Source organism: Ambystoma mexicanum, chromosome 13, assembly GCF_040938575.1.
Source record: "Ambystoma mexicanum isolate Mex_15411 chromosome 13, UKY_AmexF1_1, whole genome shotgun sequence".
NCBI classification, from domain to species: domain Eukaryota; kingdom Metazoa; phylum Chordata; class Amphibia; order Caudata; family Ambystomatidae; genus Ambystoma; species Ambystoma mexicanum.
This window is the reverse complement of record NC_090938.1, coordinates 174,087,534-174,104,512: the sequence shown is the minus strand read 5'-3', so window position 1 is coordinate 174,104,512 and position 16,979 is coordinate 174,087,534. Positions and strand designations below refer to the sequence as shown.

The 16,979-nt window shown below is 44.9% G+C and overlaps 1 protein-coding gene across 1 annotated transcript in view; it reads left to right on the top strand.

Moving 5' to 3' along the window:
• The first annotated feature begins 901 nt into the window (after positions 1-901).
• The window catches only part of LOC138521039 (protein BNIP5-like), a 30,946-nt gene continuing 14,868 nt past the window's right edge, over positions 902-16,979 (top strand). The window contains exon 1 of the mRNA XM_069633552.1: positions 902-1,383. The gene's annotated coding sequence lies outside the window, so the exon portion shown is untranslated. The remainder of the gene's footprint in view (positions 1,384-16,979) is intronic.

Sequence of the window (16,979 nt, the reverse complement as noted above, 5' to 3'; positions counted from 1 at the left end):
TTCAGTAGCCTTGCCTGAAATAGATTGCTGCCTAAAAGCTCTGGCGTGTTAGTTAAAGGTTTGATACCTCAATTTGAGGGTCGACGCTTGTAGAGCAGGGTAAACGTAATTTATCTTTCACACCTCCCCTGTGTGTTGTTAGTTAAGAGATCCACTGACGCCAAGGGACGGGCAAAGGGATTGCTGGGTGAGTGAACTGGCATAGCTCTCAACTCACATGCTTTTGGGGGGTGTCACCCGCCTTGTAAAGGGCTGACTCACCCGCCAAGCCTCCTGTACGCCCATTCACTCCAATGGGCTTCTCACTCGCCAAAAACAAAATCGGGTGATTTCACCCGCCTTTGCAACAGAAATGGTTGAGATCTATGAACTGGGGTGTCACCCGCCAAAAGCTTTTGGGTTGACCAGTGGCGGAGCCTGGCGTGAGGGGTGGGGCCTTATAGGGGGCACCCCCCTGGTGCCCAGTGCACGCACCTGCCGCCCGTGGGCGTCCTATTAAGCCCCCCCCACCACCACCACCCCCACCGCACCAAAAGCTGCCTCCGCCACTGGGGTTGGCATGTGTGGAAACTCATCCAGAGCAGTATTTCTCTTTGCATTCTAGCAGGTATATTACTGGAGGTATAATGGGGAAAACAAAATCGCAAATCCCAGAGTACAGCAATGCTAAGAAGAAAACCACGATCAATACTGCGCACTCTGACATGGGGCAACTTGCCAGCCCTGAAAAGCACACTGGCCAATCAGCAAGCATCCTGTACTAATAATAACGTCATCTATGTCTAGATATCCGTAGAGAGGACGAGTTCATTTCCTCATAGCACTGCACTGCCTATTAAGGAAGTGGTGTGTTTCATAGGGTCGCCAACCTCGCGCTCAGCCGCGTTTCACTTCCTCGTTGGGCTGCGCTTACCCGGAGCACTTGTTTACTCTTCCCTGACCTCCGACCCGGGTCAGGAAGACCGAAGCCTTGCAGAGCGGTGCACTGCAGGGGAGTTCCCTTCTGTGTTCTCGGGGAAGGGATGACGTCGTCACTCGGGGAGGCGGGCAGGAGGTGGGCGTGGCTGTCAGGTGAGTCGGGAAGGCGCCTCCCCTGAGCCCTGTCTCGGGTGGCAGGCCGCAGTCTGGGACCCAGCGCCTCATTGGCCGGTCCAGTCGGTATATAGCCCTTACAGGCGATGTCTGATCTGCTAATACGCATTCTCAATGTTGGTAGATCTTGAAGTGAGGCGGCCGGGGAAGATAAAGTGATTCGCCCGGGATCACAGAGGGTGGCCAAAGGGGATTAAAGCAGCTTTAGGTTTCTCAGCTGTCAATTCAACCACAAACTGGATCTCCTCCCACTTCCTGGATCGTTGGAAGAATATTTTCGTCCAACACAAGGTAAGCCTTTCCTATGCTAACCGTGCACACTGTACTTGCAGTAACAATCAAATGAACATGCGAATTTCCAGAAAAACAGTATTTCTATCAGGTTAAATTATATAACTTGGAGATGTTCATTTCAGTTTGTTGTGTTTTATTTATTTATTTGTTTATTTGCATTTTTAAAGCGCTCATATGCATTGCTATGCTGAAAGTGATGTGGAGCCAGGCGTATGCCAATTCAAACAGCATGGCTATTTAATAAGTGTTTCGTTGTGGATCACTTGGCCCGGTCTGCAGTGCTTTCTCACCAGGACTGAGACATCTACTGAAAGTTGTAACACAGTCTAGACGTCCCCAAGAGAGGAGGGGCATTGTGTTTTAAAAAAAATCTTTTGTTCTCATCTAGGCTACACCAAGAAAGCACAGTGCTTGTTCTATGGAGTGCAGTGTTGTGCTTCACATCTAGGTATCCCTCGGAAACCCGCTGACAAACCTTATCTGGCTACCACAACCACTTGCCAAATGCTGGCTAAACACACCACCACAAACTGCTAGAGAAAGTCCTCTTACCTCGTTCAAACACCTCAACACTCAGCAACTCTCGAATCCACGTGCAAACCTCACCAACTGACAAATGCATCCTGGCAAGACAAATTGCTGCGGCTTCCCACCTCTGGTGTGCATGTCAACACCCACCTAGAAAACACACCAGCACAGCTGCCATTTGCTGCTTGTTCTGCACCAACCTACAGTTAAACTCTACTTCTTGACTTTTCCTCTACACACAACCAAACTTTCCCTTTGAGATCCAGGAGTGCGCCTGGAGACCATGAACAGGGCAGCAGTGTGATATGAAGCCCAATGGGTTCCATGTAATAATGTCCCCGCAAAAATGTCCCCTGATAAAAAAAGTTGCCGTTTTTTTGTGGAGACATCATTACATTGAACATGTGGGGCCACCCCCGCAACATCTGAATTATTTTTACAAAGGGAGCAGGGGACATCCCCGCAACCTGTCCCCATACATAATGTCACCATATATAATGTCGCCAATGACTTTTCCCGGGACCATTACGTATGGGGAAATTATTACCCGATACCTCCTAATGGAGTAGCATAGTAATGGAGCCCCAAGAGATCACACCGGTGGCAAGAGTGTGCGGTATAACAACTGTTAAATAACACTAATGTCACTAGTGTCATGTTATCAAGCATTAAAGGCCCTGTCTGAGTATGTTTCAAATCACAGTTACATGATAATTATAACTATTAACAATAATACATATCAAGTTCATAAAATATTGTGCAGTACACGGAAGGGGACTGGATGGGCACGATCTGCTGAATATTAGGTCTGTGATCGACACCCGACTTTGATGGATTGCAAATTCCAATCAGTGCACAAGGGTGACTGGCTACAGGAGTGATTGGCTTAGCCAGTCACTCTTGTGTACTGATTGGAATTTGCAATACCTCAAAGCCGCTAATCATATTACATAACTGTGCATAGTTTAAAACAAATCACAATTAGAAATGTGATCAGAAAGCCTATTTATGGAAATGGCCAACACATGTCATGTGTACATTTGAGGGGTCCCATTTTTCTTGGAAGTTAAAAGTATCTCCGGATAGTAGCCCCTTCTAAGGAAAGCATTCTCTTCTAAGCTACAAGCAGGATTCGAACAGCACCCAGGTATTTCGACCCCTTGAATTAGAACTCTAACAAAAGCAACAGTGATCATATTATTCAGTGAGTAAATTCGGGTCAGATCAGCGGTTTCGTGTACTGGGATTTGGCTTTTTGAAGTGCATCCGTTGGACGCATGCCAGCTGCATGCATTTCAACAATAGCTACTGATTGACTGCCAGTGTCCCTGCTTACTTGTGCCCTGGCAAATCGCCTTGAAATGGATATAACTTCAGGTATTGGCATGATTCTAAACATTCCTTGGCTGATTTACATGAAAGTGACCAGGAGTAACTCTGAGTTACAGGCAGATGATTTTACTGGCAATAATGGTTACCAGCAGTAATTGGGTTACAGGCAGATGATTTTACTGGCAACAATGGTTACCAGGAGTAATTGCGTTACAGGCAGATGATTTTACTGGCAATAATGGTTACCAGCAGTAATTGGGTTACAGTCAGATGATTTTACTGGCAACAATGGTTACCAGGAGTAATTGAGTTACAGGCAGATGATTTTACTGGCAACAATGGTTACCAGCAGTAATTGTGTTACAGGCAGATGATTTTACTGGCAACAATGGTTACCAGGAGTAATTGAGTTACAGGCAGATGATTTTACTGGCAATAATGGTTACCAGCAGTAATTGGGTTACAGGCAGATGATTTTACTGGCAACAATGGTTACCAGGAGTAATTGAGTTACAGGCAGATGATTTTACTGGCAACACTGGCTGTTTTGAACTACCTTAAAATAAAAGGAATTGAGTGCTGCTTCGTATCTGCAATTGACCCTTTACCTATCAGACCGCTGTCTTTGTAGGCAGACATAGCTGTTTTAAGTCACCTTATTGTGACATGAATTTAGATAACTCTGCATGGATGTTCTTCCTAATCCCGTCTCATATTCTACAAAAAAGTACCAAGCCCATATATACTTTCTATAACAAAATGTGTATTTCATACACGTGGTTAGCTGAACCTCTGTGATCCAAAACGAATGTTTGTACAAAATACCCATGCCATGAGTGGGTGGAGGTCGTGGGCTACTGCATCCCATTTATAATTGTGCATCAAGGAGAGGACTATAATGTGGAATCGACAGTAGTAACTGAACAAGTCTAGAGATGGAGACCATGGAAGTGTGAGTGAGTTATTATAAAGGAACTGTGACCTCCGGAAGAGCCTGGCAGTCTGTGCCACATAGCCATAGTCTATATGAGATAATGTTGTGGTGCCGTGGTCTGATGGAGGACTTGCATTTGAAGAGGAGGAGTCATTGAATGCCCATTGCCATGCTGGCAGAATGCCAGGGCTGCACGCGGGCATTGTGGTGCCAGTGGGTAGGGAGGGTGACTCACTAAGGCGCACCGAGGCGATGTCAGCCTGAGGAATGGCAATTAACAGACGAGTAACCAGTCATGGTGTTGATGTTGGAGCGCCCGAGTCTTGCTTAAACATGGGTTGCTTAGCCATATATGTCGAATCTTACTAACCATGTGGGGTGTTACAGGGAGTCTGGAAACGGATAACGAAATAACGAATGCAGGAGAACATTATAAATACAACAGGGTCCTTTAGTTGGATATCTCAGATCATTGGGACAAGTAAGAGACATCCTGTGGCCTTCCAGGTGTGCACTGGCACAGGCCACCTGGTGTTCTAGGTAATAATAATTTAGCGCTACGAAGCCTCGGGCATCTGAGCGCTGCTTTATATTACCCAGTGTGTGTGGTGCTTATTTATCAACCTCGGAAGGATGAAAGGCTGAGTTTGGCCCTGCCGGGATTATGTCAGCGGCTAGTGCTTAGCTAATAATAATTTAATTTGGCACTTATATAGCGCTAGGAACCCTCAGGTATCTGAGCGCTGCTTATTATTACCCACGGTGTGTGGTACTCATTTATCGACCTCGGAAGGATGAAAGGCTGAGTTTATCGACCTCGGAAGGATGAAAGGCTGAGTTTGGCCCTGCCAGGATTGGAACCTACGTTAGCAGGCCCTGCACCGATGTCAAAGGCGCTCTACTCGCTGTGCCACTTGACCGGCTGACTGTGCTATCAGACCTGCTGAAAGAGAATAACATAGGAGGCCTGGAGCACAAAGGAAATCGAAGCATTTTGTGAGGTCAGTTTTACTAACACCTGTCTCTGGATTCAGGGCACGCTTTATTAGCATGGTTTGCCCCCTGTTTGGGCATTAGTGTGCCCCTTTCTTTCAGCACCAACGTTGTCACATCAATAAAAGGTTTTAACCTTTTAACTGCCATGGGTTTCCCTCCCAGTGCCAAGGCCTTTTTGGTGATTTCAGTATTTCACCATGCAAAGCCTTCTAACATTTTCTCTTTGATTAACCCCTTAAGTGCCAAGGACCACTGCCTCCCGGGTACGTCTCTAGGGCCTGATCTTGGGACCCTTCAGTGTAATTGGATGAACTAGTGAAAAGGGGACATATATAGTTCTCTTTACCCGTACCTACGTCATCAACCATTGCTAGCAATGCGTTTTCCGGAAAGCCACCTTTATGATGTCTGATTGGGTACTGAGCGTTTTATAATGGCGGAATCCCATTGAAAAATGCTCTGTGAATCAGGCCCTGTGACATGGCAAGAGACCCTTACCTGAATTTATGTTGAACTTATAAAACCAAGAAAATCGCTCTTGGGCTGCGTTGCGCAACACGAACAAGCAGGTGGGAGATGTTATTCCGAGTTACAAACAAATGAAACACGTGGGTTTTCCCGATTGACACGTGACCGCGTCTGAGCTCATGCTTCTGGAATGTTCAGGGAAACTTTCGCAGGGAGACATTATTCAGAGGTTTCATTTTGCAAGACTCTCGTGACCAAAGACGCCAGTGCCTATTATTATTAATTAAGCGGCATTCTCAAGTTTTGACCTCCAAAATCCACGGAGAATGATATGTTATTTATAACGCGCTAAATACCCAGAGGTTTCTAAGTGCGGACCGGGGGATCGAATTTGTGTCGTCTTGCTGTCAAGGGGCTGAGCTATCCTCCCCAGACGGCAGCGGCAGCATCAACAAGACCCTCTATCAGTGGCCCAGTCTAGAATCTAGAATTACAATTTAAAAAAATACGCTTTCCTTCTTCAATTTTTCATTAAGCCTTATTTTCTGAGAAAAAGAAAAATAATAAAACAATTTACATGTCATAGCAGTCGTACACAACACATTCCCTGTTCTAGTCGTGCAACAGCCCCGCTGTAGTCATCAACATGCGACTTGCTTGGATATTTGTCACAGACGTACAGGAAATGCATTTTCATTAGAACATGTGTTCAAAACTGGTAGCCCACCACATATCTTAGACTCCAACTCCCATCATCCTTTGCCAGCGTAGTCAGGGGTCAAGGTTCCTCGGAGTTCTAGTCCAAACCCTGTGAAAGACCAAAAGTTGTGCACCCAAGCATTAGATCCAAATCTTATAGGTATAGGGTAAGTGGACACACGAGTTCCGACTGTTGTTTACCTAAACTCACTCTGTCACTTTCAGTTCCTCTCTAAATCTCGAGGTACCTGCTTACTTGCCAACATGACCCATTCCAATCTGTAGGTGCTTATCTAGTCCTATTTTTTTGTATGCATTTGGCACATGTAGTTCCACTTTTCCCATTATAAAACTCAGACTACAAATCCCTGAATGCAAAGAAAAAAACAGGACTGTATAAGCACCTATAGATTGGAATGGGTCTTGTGGGCAACTATGTAATGTGAAATTGTAAATCGGTGTAATTTATAAACATAAGTACATTTACATTAGGTAATGGAAACATGCCTTATAAAAAAACAGTGCTTAGAAGTGGGTCGAAGCGACCATGAATCGCTAATTAATTGGGCCTCATTACAAGCCTGCCGGTCCGGAAACAACAGTGGGGGCAAAACCGCTGCCACCGTTGTCTCCGGACCGGCAGACTACGAGTTCTGCAGGCGGTCTGACCTGGCGGGAGTAACGCCACCCACCTGCAGACGGAAATGGAAACACCAGCACCCCATGGAGTACATCGGAATGGGGATTAACGGAATTACGCCTCCAGAATTACCGGGTCACTGGGCTGTAATGCCCCGGTGATTCCGACAATCATGGAGGCAGTAATTCATTCTGGTTCCGGCGGCAGCCTGCCGGTTTTTCCGGCACGGCTACCACCGGACTCGTAATGAGGCCCAATGTATTATTAGTATTGTGAATATGCAAAAACAACTGCAACATCTGTGGACCAGCACTGTTCTCATCTTCATGCCCTCTCCACCTCTTCACAACTGGTTTCTGTAAGGCAGTCCCAACAGGAACATACACAGCATTCTATTCTGTGTACCTCAACTCATGTTCGGGGTGCTCGTGCTGCAACCAGTGTTCTATGCAAAGCACTGTGCTACTCCCGGTGTTAGGTCACACTATTTTTTACAAACCTACACAAATCATATCTCAAAGTGAACTTTTAGCAGAATACTATCCTGTGCCCTATTGCTCTAGCTGTGAATACATGGCACAGAGAAGTAAGGACTAGGCACACTTATTATCCAAGCTCCCCAAAAAGGAAATTGACATCATTAAAAGGCAGCCATAGCCAGCCAGTTGGTTTGGCTAAATAAATATGGCAGTCAAGAAACAGGTAAAAGGTTGTAATTCCACAGAAAGAAGCCACCAAATAATAAGCAGGGATATTTTGAATGAAGCAGTATGGAGTCCTGTTGAAGCACTGCGAGTGTGAAACAAGCGGGGGCTCTTCTAGATTACATAAATACTGTTTCAAACTTCATTGCTATAGCAACTATTTCAGTGAATGAGATCTGGGCTACAAAGTTAGTGTGACAAAATCCATGATTCAGGCCATACCTGCAGCACTCCTGGAGAGCGTGCTTATTCGCGGTTGTTACCTTACCTGTCCACACCGGTGTTGCCCTTCCCTCCATTGCTAGGGCCTTAGCAACCAATTCTGTGCTGGAGTTGTTGCTCTGAAGCCTTGGCGCGCCTCCCGAATACTTAATTGCTTCTTTTTGAGAACAGCCTCAACTGGTTTGTGCCCCAAAATCCAATTTCTCACATTTGAGGCTGGCTCACACGAGCTGCACAGGTAGCAGCTGTATACAGCAGATACTTTTCTAAGGATTAGAACCATTTTTATCACAAAGTGTTTGCCTCTATTATTGTTTTAAGCAGCGCTAATTTTCCACCACAAGCATTCTTATTCTGCATACCTTCTTTGTGTAGCATATTGATTTTCACACCGCGCAGTGCAAAGGTCGCATTTCCAAAGTGCTAGTGGTTGTAACGACAAAACACGCTGAGATCATCACTCACTTCCAGGGTGGCATGTAACCTGCAGCCACAAGTTCGAATCCCAGCAGGGTTGGTGCTGCCCTTCTTGCTTAAACAGTTATTTGAAATTGCTTTTAAAAGATCAATTCGCGTTCATACTCCTCGGACCTAAGACTGTGTCTCAGTGAATCTATTCTCGTCGTCTGTTTGTCTCATTTTTGATCTATCACGACTCTAGTATTTACACTGACCTGCTCAAGACCTTGTAAAAATCGATACTCGATTATAAACAAGTAATACAAAATAATTAAAAAACAGAGTATACATTGTGGGGAAATGATATGGGTGATGGTGTCACCCACTGGGAACATCCTAGCAGGGCCAGTGGCCCGGTTCTAAGATTTGCAAGACCCTGTGCGTCAAAAGGCATGCAGGCCACCCCTAATTTGCATATGCATTGACATCCCAGGAAGGAACAATACAAAAGATGAAGTCACATGAAGTGAATTGATCAATGAATTATATTTGCACCCGGGGAAGGGCGCTCAGCCAATCAGTGGGCTGGAAACACCGACGAGAGCCCAAGTTTCTCCAACAACCCGAGGCCCTTCCCCAGGTGCTGCCATCTTGATTGTGGGAAGGCAATCCCCACACACCGTCTCTCTCCCCCACTCGACCCCAAGACATTCCAAACCCTTTCCCCTTCCTTTCCTCTCCTCTCTCCCTGCCCACCAGTGGCATCGCTAGAGGGAAGGGAGGGGTCGCCCCATTCTATCCCCCACCTCAGCTGGGCTACTTTCTCTGCACTGTATGCAGTGCTGTGTCCGCCAGCCACACAGGGCTACAATAAATGCTGCCGCACACCAATGAAGAGCTGTTAAGTCACCCTGCAGCTAAGAGCAGCCCCTCCAATCACAATGTAGTGCACGAAACCACCAATGATGGGTCATTAGTGACTTCATGGTTTAGTGCCTACATTCTGATGGGTGGGGAGGTGCACAAAAGGGGTGTGGTAGTTTGTGTTCCCAAAAGATTCTCTGCAGTAGTGCTTCTGACGTCACACATTGCCCTTTTATAAGCCCCCACACCTACTTTTGTCTGTGGCCCCCTTACTTTTGTCTGTGGCCCCCCTCTTCCCCACCCTAAATTTGATTCCTGGCGACGCCACTGCTGCCCACTTACCTGCTTGTCCAGAGCAGAAGCTCCCTTCTCTCCCCAGGACCCGACTTTCAAATGGAAAATTCTCGGGAGGATAGCTCAGCGGCAACTGTGCTCGCCTTGGAAACAAGACACGGATCACCACAGGTTCGATTCCCGGATCTGCGCTTAGAAACCTCTGGGTATTAAGCGCGTTATAAATAAGCTAAACTATCAGAAGGGACCAAGTCCCTTTTCTATTTAATGTGAGGCCGGCCATCTTGTTTTTCTATGTTCATGGTCGATTGAGAGTGCGCAATATGTGTGGAGCATGTCTCCTAGGAAAAAAACAAAAGTATTTGCACTTCGGGTGGATTCCCGGGATGCAAATAGCAATCACCCCTTGTTTCGGCTTGCTTAGGCTTGAGCTGCGGGCGTTATCAGCTATGTACGCCATCTACTCGGGGTGAGGGGATACTAGTGACAGCTAGCTATAGTGATGAAGCTACACGCTCAGGAGTGCAACGACGTGTTAAAAGTGTATTTGGGATTCCCTAGTTATAAACGCCAGGCGTTGGGGGTGCTTTCGAGGCTTATACAAACGTCTCGAGAGCGACATGTTGCGGCGTCCTGCTAGCAGAAAAGCATCTGAAAAAGGTCCCCGCGGTTGAGCGGTTGCGTAACTAGTCCTGTACGTACTGTGTGCGTAATGCAAATTCGCAACCAGTATCGCCAAACCGATACTTAGCCAAAGTGTAGGTTATATGATGTGATGATGCTGCTGGTTAACATTTTGAGATTGATGCATGTTTTCAGAAGAGGCGCCAAACGAGGCAGGCGTCAACAACGTTGAGGTAAAACACAGAGCAGAGGAAAAGGGCCGCGGTTGCCTCCGGCTCGGGCACCTGGAATGAAGACAGATTCGCAGCGTTAGATCGAGGAGAACGTCTCAACACCGCTCACAAGCAGGATTGGCCTCAGGGCCAGCCTTAGGCCAGGGCGCCCTATGCTCGCCGTCTCATGGTGGGGCACCGAGAGTGCTCGGGATAGGCGACCTGGCGACGCGAGTCCGGTCGCCATGGAAGTTTTTTTGGTTTTCTTTTCTTTTCCAGCTTTTTTTGCGGGGCGCCATGCGGTGGTCCCGTCATCAGCGGGCGCTGGGCGACCCTCCCGTCATCGATCAAGGTGCACCTGGTATCTAGAGGTGCACCTTGGTGACGTGTGGGGTTGTCGCTCCGAGGTGGCCGACGGACTTTGGGGTAAATAACAAGCGCCGTCCCCTTTCTTCAATCTCGTGGTTGTGGGTCCTTTGTCTGCCTTTGTAGATGCCGTGTTAATGTGTACTGCAATCTGCCCCAGCTTCCTGCCATTGCAGGGTGAGCGACACTCACTGGAGTCTGGACCCGACCAAGAAGGTAAGATAGCATTTATGTTTTTCAAATAGATGAACAAAGGTCAAAGAAATAGGTTTAAAAGCACCTTCTGTTAAGGGACTGGACTGGCTTGTGTGCACCCTTTTGGACGTTTTCATGACTTGTACAAGACGTTGTGTGCTTGTCTTTCCGGTGGGTTTATCACGTTTATGTTTGCATATGAAATGACTATGGCTTTACCAAAGGGTGTGGGGGGGTTGTTATGCTCACATTAATCTGCACAATGCTATTGTGACATTGCATGTTCTAGGATGATGTGTATATAGTGTAAAGTTAATGGGTACTTTCTTATATAATGTGCTTTGGTTCTAAGGCATTGCTTTAAATAAACTATTTAAGCACATGACATGCAAAGGGAACCTTTAATAACTATGTATATCAACTAAACTTGGGAAGATGTGCTCAGTTGCTTAAATAGTCCACATCCCGGTTTCACCATTGAACCAAAGTGTGTGATCCTGGGCAGATCGTTTAATCACACTTTGTCTTATTTGCAGCTCTGTAAGTGATTCACTTCAGAGCTTAGCTTAATATATCATGCTGATATTTAAAATAAGCCCGAGTATCAAGTTTCTCCATATATAATAGTGCAGTTTAGGTATTTTGCACCAGTTATTTGCCACTTGCTTACTTATGGCACCCTATTCTGAAGTCAATGCCATGGTGTCTCCAAGTATCAAAGACTGATGATGCCCCTTGCAATGTCCTTTTCTGTGAAGTCACTTCTGTTCAGTAGAATTTTTTTGCTATGTTTAAAATGCCATCTACCACTAATGTTGCATAAAAAGTACACTGCGGCAGGGGTGGGCGGTTTGGGCGCGCAAATGAGACCATATGGGATTGTGCACGTTGCATTTGGGGGGGAATGTAGGACTTTTTTCCTGACTCACCCCCCCACTCTTGTAATGCTGGATACTCCACTGCCTTTTCCATTGTATAAATATGCACCCCGAACTAGCACTGTCCCCAAAACACAACCACCACAGATTTAATACCCAACATTATTATGAACGTTCCCTTTTTCCCCTGTAATGGTTTTCACCTTTTTTTTTAATGTACTGCCTCTCATTTCCAATTATTCCAAACTATGGCAACCTACACTCAATAAACTAAAAATAGCTGTCCAGACCCACTTGTTATGTGTGGTCCTTTTTTTAAAGTTATTTTTGCAAACTTTCCTCACACCATATTCCGCAATATAGGAATAGGCTCATATAGGGCGGACACGGTAGCCTGTACAAAATCTTCCTATGGAAATCTTACAGGAAATTCACATCTTCAACACATAATCCAAAAAATAATTCCTCGCATCAGCACTTAAATATTCTCTGGAGTCTAAGTAGAAATTGGCAACATTCTTCTGAAGAATAAAGTGCAAAAGAAACCCACCTGGAGACATGCTACTATGTTAATAATGCTACTATGTTAATAATTATATTTGCTCTTTCATAACATGCGTAATACTAGGGACCAGTTTCTAAGCGCTTGTCCAGGATTCAAACATTTGTTGCTATGCGTTGCCTTGCTTCCAAGACAAACACGTTTCCCCTGAGCTATCCTCCTGCCCTATTATATTAATATGACAGCCGTTATTTGTATGTGTGTAGGGTGCTACACTTTATTTTTTCTTCCCTGAATGTAGGTGAGGTTTTGTGGTCATTTGATATACGTGTAACGCTGTAGCCTGTTCTTTTGTGTCCTTACCTGAATGCACTAACAACTCTGCCTCAACCACCCAACTTACCTCACGCTTATCCACCACAGCATCACCCATCAGTTAACAATGACCTAACCCAGATTTTCACTACTCAGGAAATAGTTCTTGCTGTAGGGAAGTGCGCCGATTTTCTTTCAGTAGAGTGCTTCCTAAAGTCTGTAGAGATTGAGGAAAAGCCTGTAGGAAAGGACATTGAGGCGGGTGCCAATTGTCAGGCCTCGCTTTTGTTTTGGCAATTAAGTGCCACAAAAGCGCCTTCTATAAGGAGTACAGCGACGAGTGAGATGAGAACTGAGGAGGGACACACAGCTTATGTCTTTGGTTATTAACCCGTCAATTGACTGCCCATGCTAATTCCTATAGCCCGTCTCACCCATTACCAGCCTCTCCCCACCCAAAACATATGCTCTTAGGAGCGCTTTGAGCTTGCTTTATTAAGCAGCAACATCAAACTACATGCTGTAAGTGTCGGCCAGTGTTACCTCAAAGTCTTCTGAGAGTTAATGGCTTAATTGCGGTTATACATTTGTATTTATTACATTTTTATATAGCGCTTCACGCCAAAGCACTTATAAATGCGTTACTGATGCAATAAACATGTCCTAACCATGTGTGTTTTCAGCCGCTTGATTTATAATTAGTACACGTGTCCTTGCACTGAAGTATTGTTAAAAACAAGCATTGGTAAAGCCAACAGTTTGGACATGCGTATAGGTTTGCGATAGATATCTGCCTGGCAATGCTATTATAGTCCCAGGTACTCCCATCAGTTTTAAGCTGTTACCATTTTATGAACAGGTGGTACCATTATGGCAGTGACTGGCAAATGCCTCTCCCATGCCTACACACAAGTGGAAACTGTTGGCTTTGCTAATGCTTGCTTAGTTTTATTTTGGGAATTAAGCACAAACCTGTCTTTTGGAAGCAATGGAACATTGTGCATCAGTAGGGGTGGCAAGCACTTATTACAGAGGTCCGGGGGAACAGTCCTTGAAACTGAATGTATTACCAGGTTACTCTTTAGGATAGCAGAGAATAACTTTTACCCCTAGTGGAAAGGATGTTTATGGGCTAGGCTAAAGAGGGGAGGCAGGGGGGTTGAGGAAGGATCACTTTGTGGACTGCAAAAGATGGTCTTCAGGCTGGTAAGGGAGCAGATTCTGTTGGATGCAGGACAAAACCCCTAGACTATTGGGAAGGCAAAGACACATTTCAACAGGAACCGTCAACCTGATGGCTCTAAAACAATCGTATACTTAGAAACACTTGTGTACAGGCGCGTTATAAATTACATATCGTATCATACATCAGATAAAGGTAAGGCTTGCATCATATCAGGAAGAACGAAGGCTGGCATGTGGCAATTCATTTCAGGGGTATGTGGGTACGCGTAGGAGCGCGCGCACGAAAACACAAACTAAACAAACTTGCGCTCGTTGTCATGGTTAGGGCAGGTTCCTCACTATGGATCTCGGCCTGATTTACAAAGCAATTTTCTTTGAAACAAGTGAAGAAGTTGCTGACTCCACGGTGCCAGATACATTTTCAGGTTTGAGTATTTTACTCCCTGTTTTTGGAAGTTGGGGAGATAAAGGATTTTTTAGAGGGTGATAAAGTAGTTCTCATTCCTGAAGGGCGTATTTATAGGCAAATAGAAACGTATTTTAATTTGAAAAAGCAGCCAGTTTCCTTGTGATCCAAACTGTCTCCATAGGTAGTGCTTTCTATAAATGAAAACAAATAACTTTAATCAAAAATCTCTGAATTTGGCCTAACAAGTTTGACGTGATGCTGGAGGTATCCATCTGAGAAGGGTACAGATGAAGGAGTATTGTCTAGAAGTAATAGAGGATGTGGCCTTTCATTCTATGAGTTAGGGGGATTTGAAATTGCTGGGTAAATTTAATCAAATTCAATCGAAAGTGCAAGAAAAGGTCCTAATAGACTCAGAAGGATAAATGGCAAGATAAGGGCCTAAGGGACCAAGCTTCTTTTGATCTAACTCTAAATGGCTCAGAGACCAGTAACCATGCATGTTCTCTGTGGTTCCAATCCAATCGCAAAGAAATGAAAGCTTCTTAACTTTGGTTGGATTGTCCACAAGATCACTCAGTTAACAGCCTGTCATCACTAAGATATCAGAGAAGAATGTATGCATCTCAGTCATCCACGTACTTCCCTTACCCTCCAAAATCAGTTTAAGGTCAACAGTGAGACCTCCAATGGAGACATGATCTTACTTTGGAGTGGCAAGACTTTCCATTGGGCTCTTGACTTAAGGGAAACTAAACCCAAATTATATCGATGTAATAACCTCCTCCAAATTAGTCCCTCAAGATTTGGAACATAATCCAAGATAGGTAGGAGGTAAACATTCATTCCATCTAAGAACTTGGGAACAATTTTACATTCGTAATACTTAATACATGGAAGGAGGTCAAATTGCCTGTATCTCGAATCATTCCTATACAATTGATTGGCAAGAGTCGAGGCGCAATGCCGTAACTAATTTTGGAGGTTACCTATGGAAGGCTTTACTGAAAGCATGAACCCAGATATAGTAGTGAGTCCACTCTCCCCAACACCTCAGACCCCACATTCAAGCGAAACGTGCTTATCTTCCTACTCAGAGAACATTGCAAGAGTTTGGTTTTCGCAATGTTAATTTGCAAAGAATGCTTGTCAACAAAAGCAGCAAATGCATTAATCAGACACTGCAATCCCACCGAAGTACAATAAAAAATGTGAACATCATCGGCACATACCACCAAAACTGTCTCTTGTGTAACAATTTTGGGGACACAAAGGTAGCTGATTTCAAATAGTCCCCCAGATCAGCCATGTATAAGTTAAACAGGTAGGGCGCCAAAACGCACACCTGCCTGATACCACGAAAGGTGGACATTTTGTGTGATAACTGACCTGCCCGACTGAGACGTACTTGGACATTTGAGTTTGAATAGAGACCAATAATCAACCTCAGAAGACCTGATGGAATACCCCATGCCCTCAGTTTAGACCATAATAGATGTCTATCAAAGGCTCAACTGATGCCGTAAAGACTGCATCGTAAGTGCCTTCCCATGCAAGATGTTGTATACATTTTACAATGAGACTATTAAGAGATGTTCGCACTTTCCGCCTAAACCCAATTTGCCATTTCTCTAGCCTACCCACCCCATGAACCCACTGCTCAAGATGCGTTGGTAATATAGATGAAAAAACGTTAGAGTCTGCATCCAATATAGCAATCGGTCTATAATTAGTTGGGTTAGATCATGCATCCTTTTTATAGATAGGAACTATAAAGGCAGTGGACCAGGAGGGAGGAAAGAGATTTGTGCTGACAATACTTTCAAAGAGGGTAGACCGAGTCCTTGCCCAGGCCACCGGTTCCTGTTTAAAAAGAAAATTGGATAACTGATTAGGGCCTGGAGCAGGTGAGGAACTAAACCTCATAACGACTTCTAGTACTGCATCATTATCAAACATGGATGCTTCCATGTTATCTTCACACCCCCAAATGAGAGAAAGGATAGGAAGCTCACCAGTTAGTAGAGCAAACAGATCATGAAAGTGGGACACCCAATAAGACTCTGCAACAGTGTTGAGTTGATTGCAATGTTGGGCACATTCAACGTTATTCATTAGACCCCAAAAAGCTCTGGTATTTTTGTTAACAAGTATTGAAAACATAAATTCTGCATCAGCTTGGCACTTTTTAACACGACTCTGCCTAAGTCAGTTCCGATAGGACTGCTGTAGCCACTTAATCTCAGAGTCCCTTTTAGCCATTGATAAACCTAATCGTCTACTTAACAACCTGATTGCCTTTCCCAAATCCCACCTTTTGAAGCAACCTCAGAGTTATAGACATGGGAGTGCTTAGGATTTCTTTACTTGCTTTCTAGCATTCCCATGGCCTCCATTTGAGTTAATGAAAACACCAACAAAGTCCTCAAAGTTGCTCACTGAAAAAGTGAGATATTGCCATTCAGGGGTGGTAGCACTCAATAGAGTTTCAAGTGAAGAATGTACCCTTGAAGCTTAGGCAATATTCCAAGAAATGTTGTTGCCAGCCGGGTTGGTCAATAGGTCACATGGGCCAGAGTCATCATTTTTCAGGCCTCGAGCAAAATACGTCTCTAACATAGAGTGATCACTAAGGGGAGTTGATGTAATGGTCAAGTTAGTACAAATGGAATAAAGCCATCCAAACCCACAAAGATATAGTCTATGGTAGAATATACTTCCCCATTAGACCAAGTGGGGCGGTGCGTAAGGCCCCCCCCGAACAGTACCGTTTAAAAGAAACAGGCCTAACCCCTCCAAGGTACCCAACCATGATCTCCCATTACGT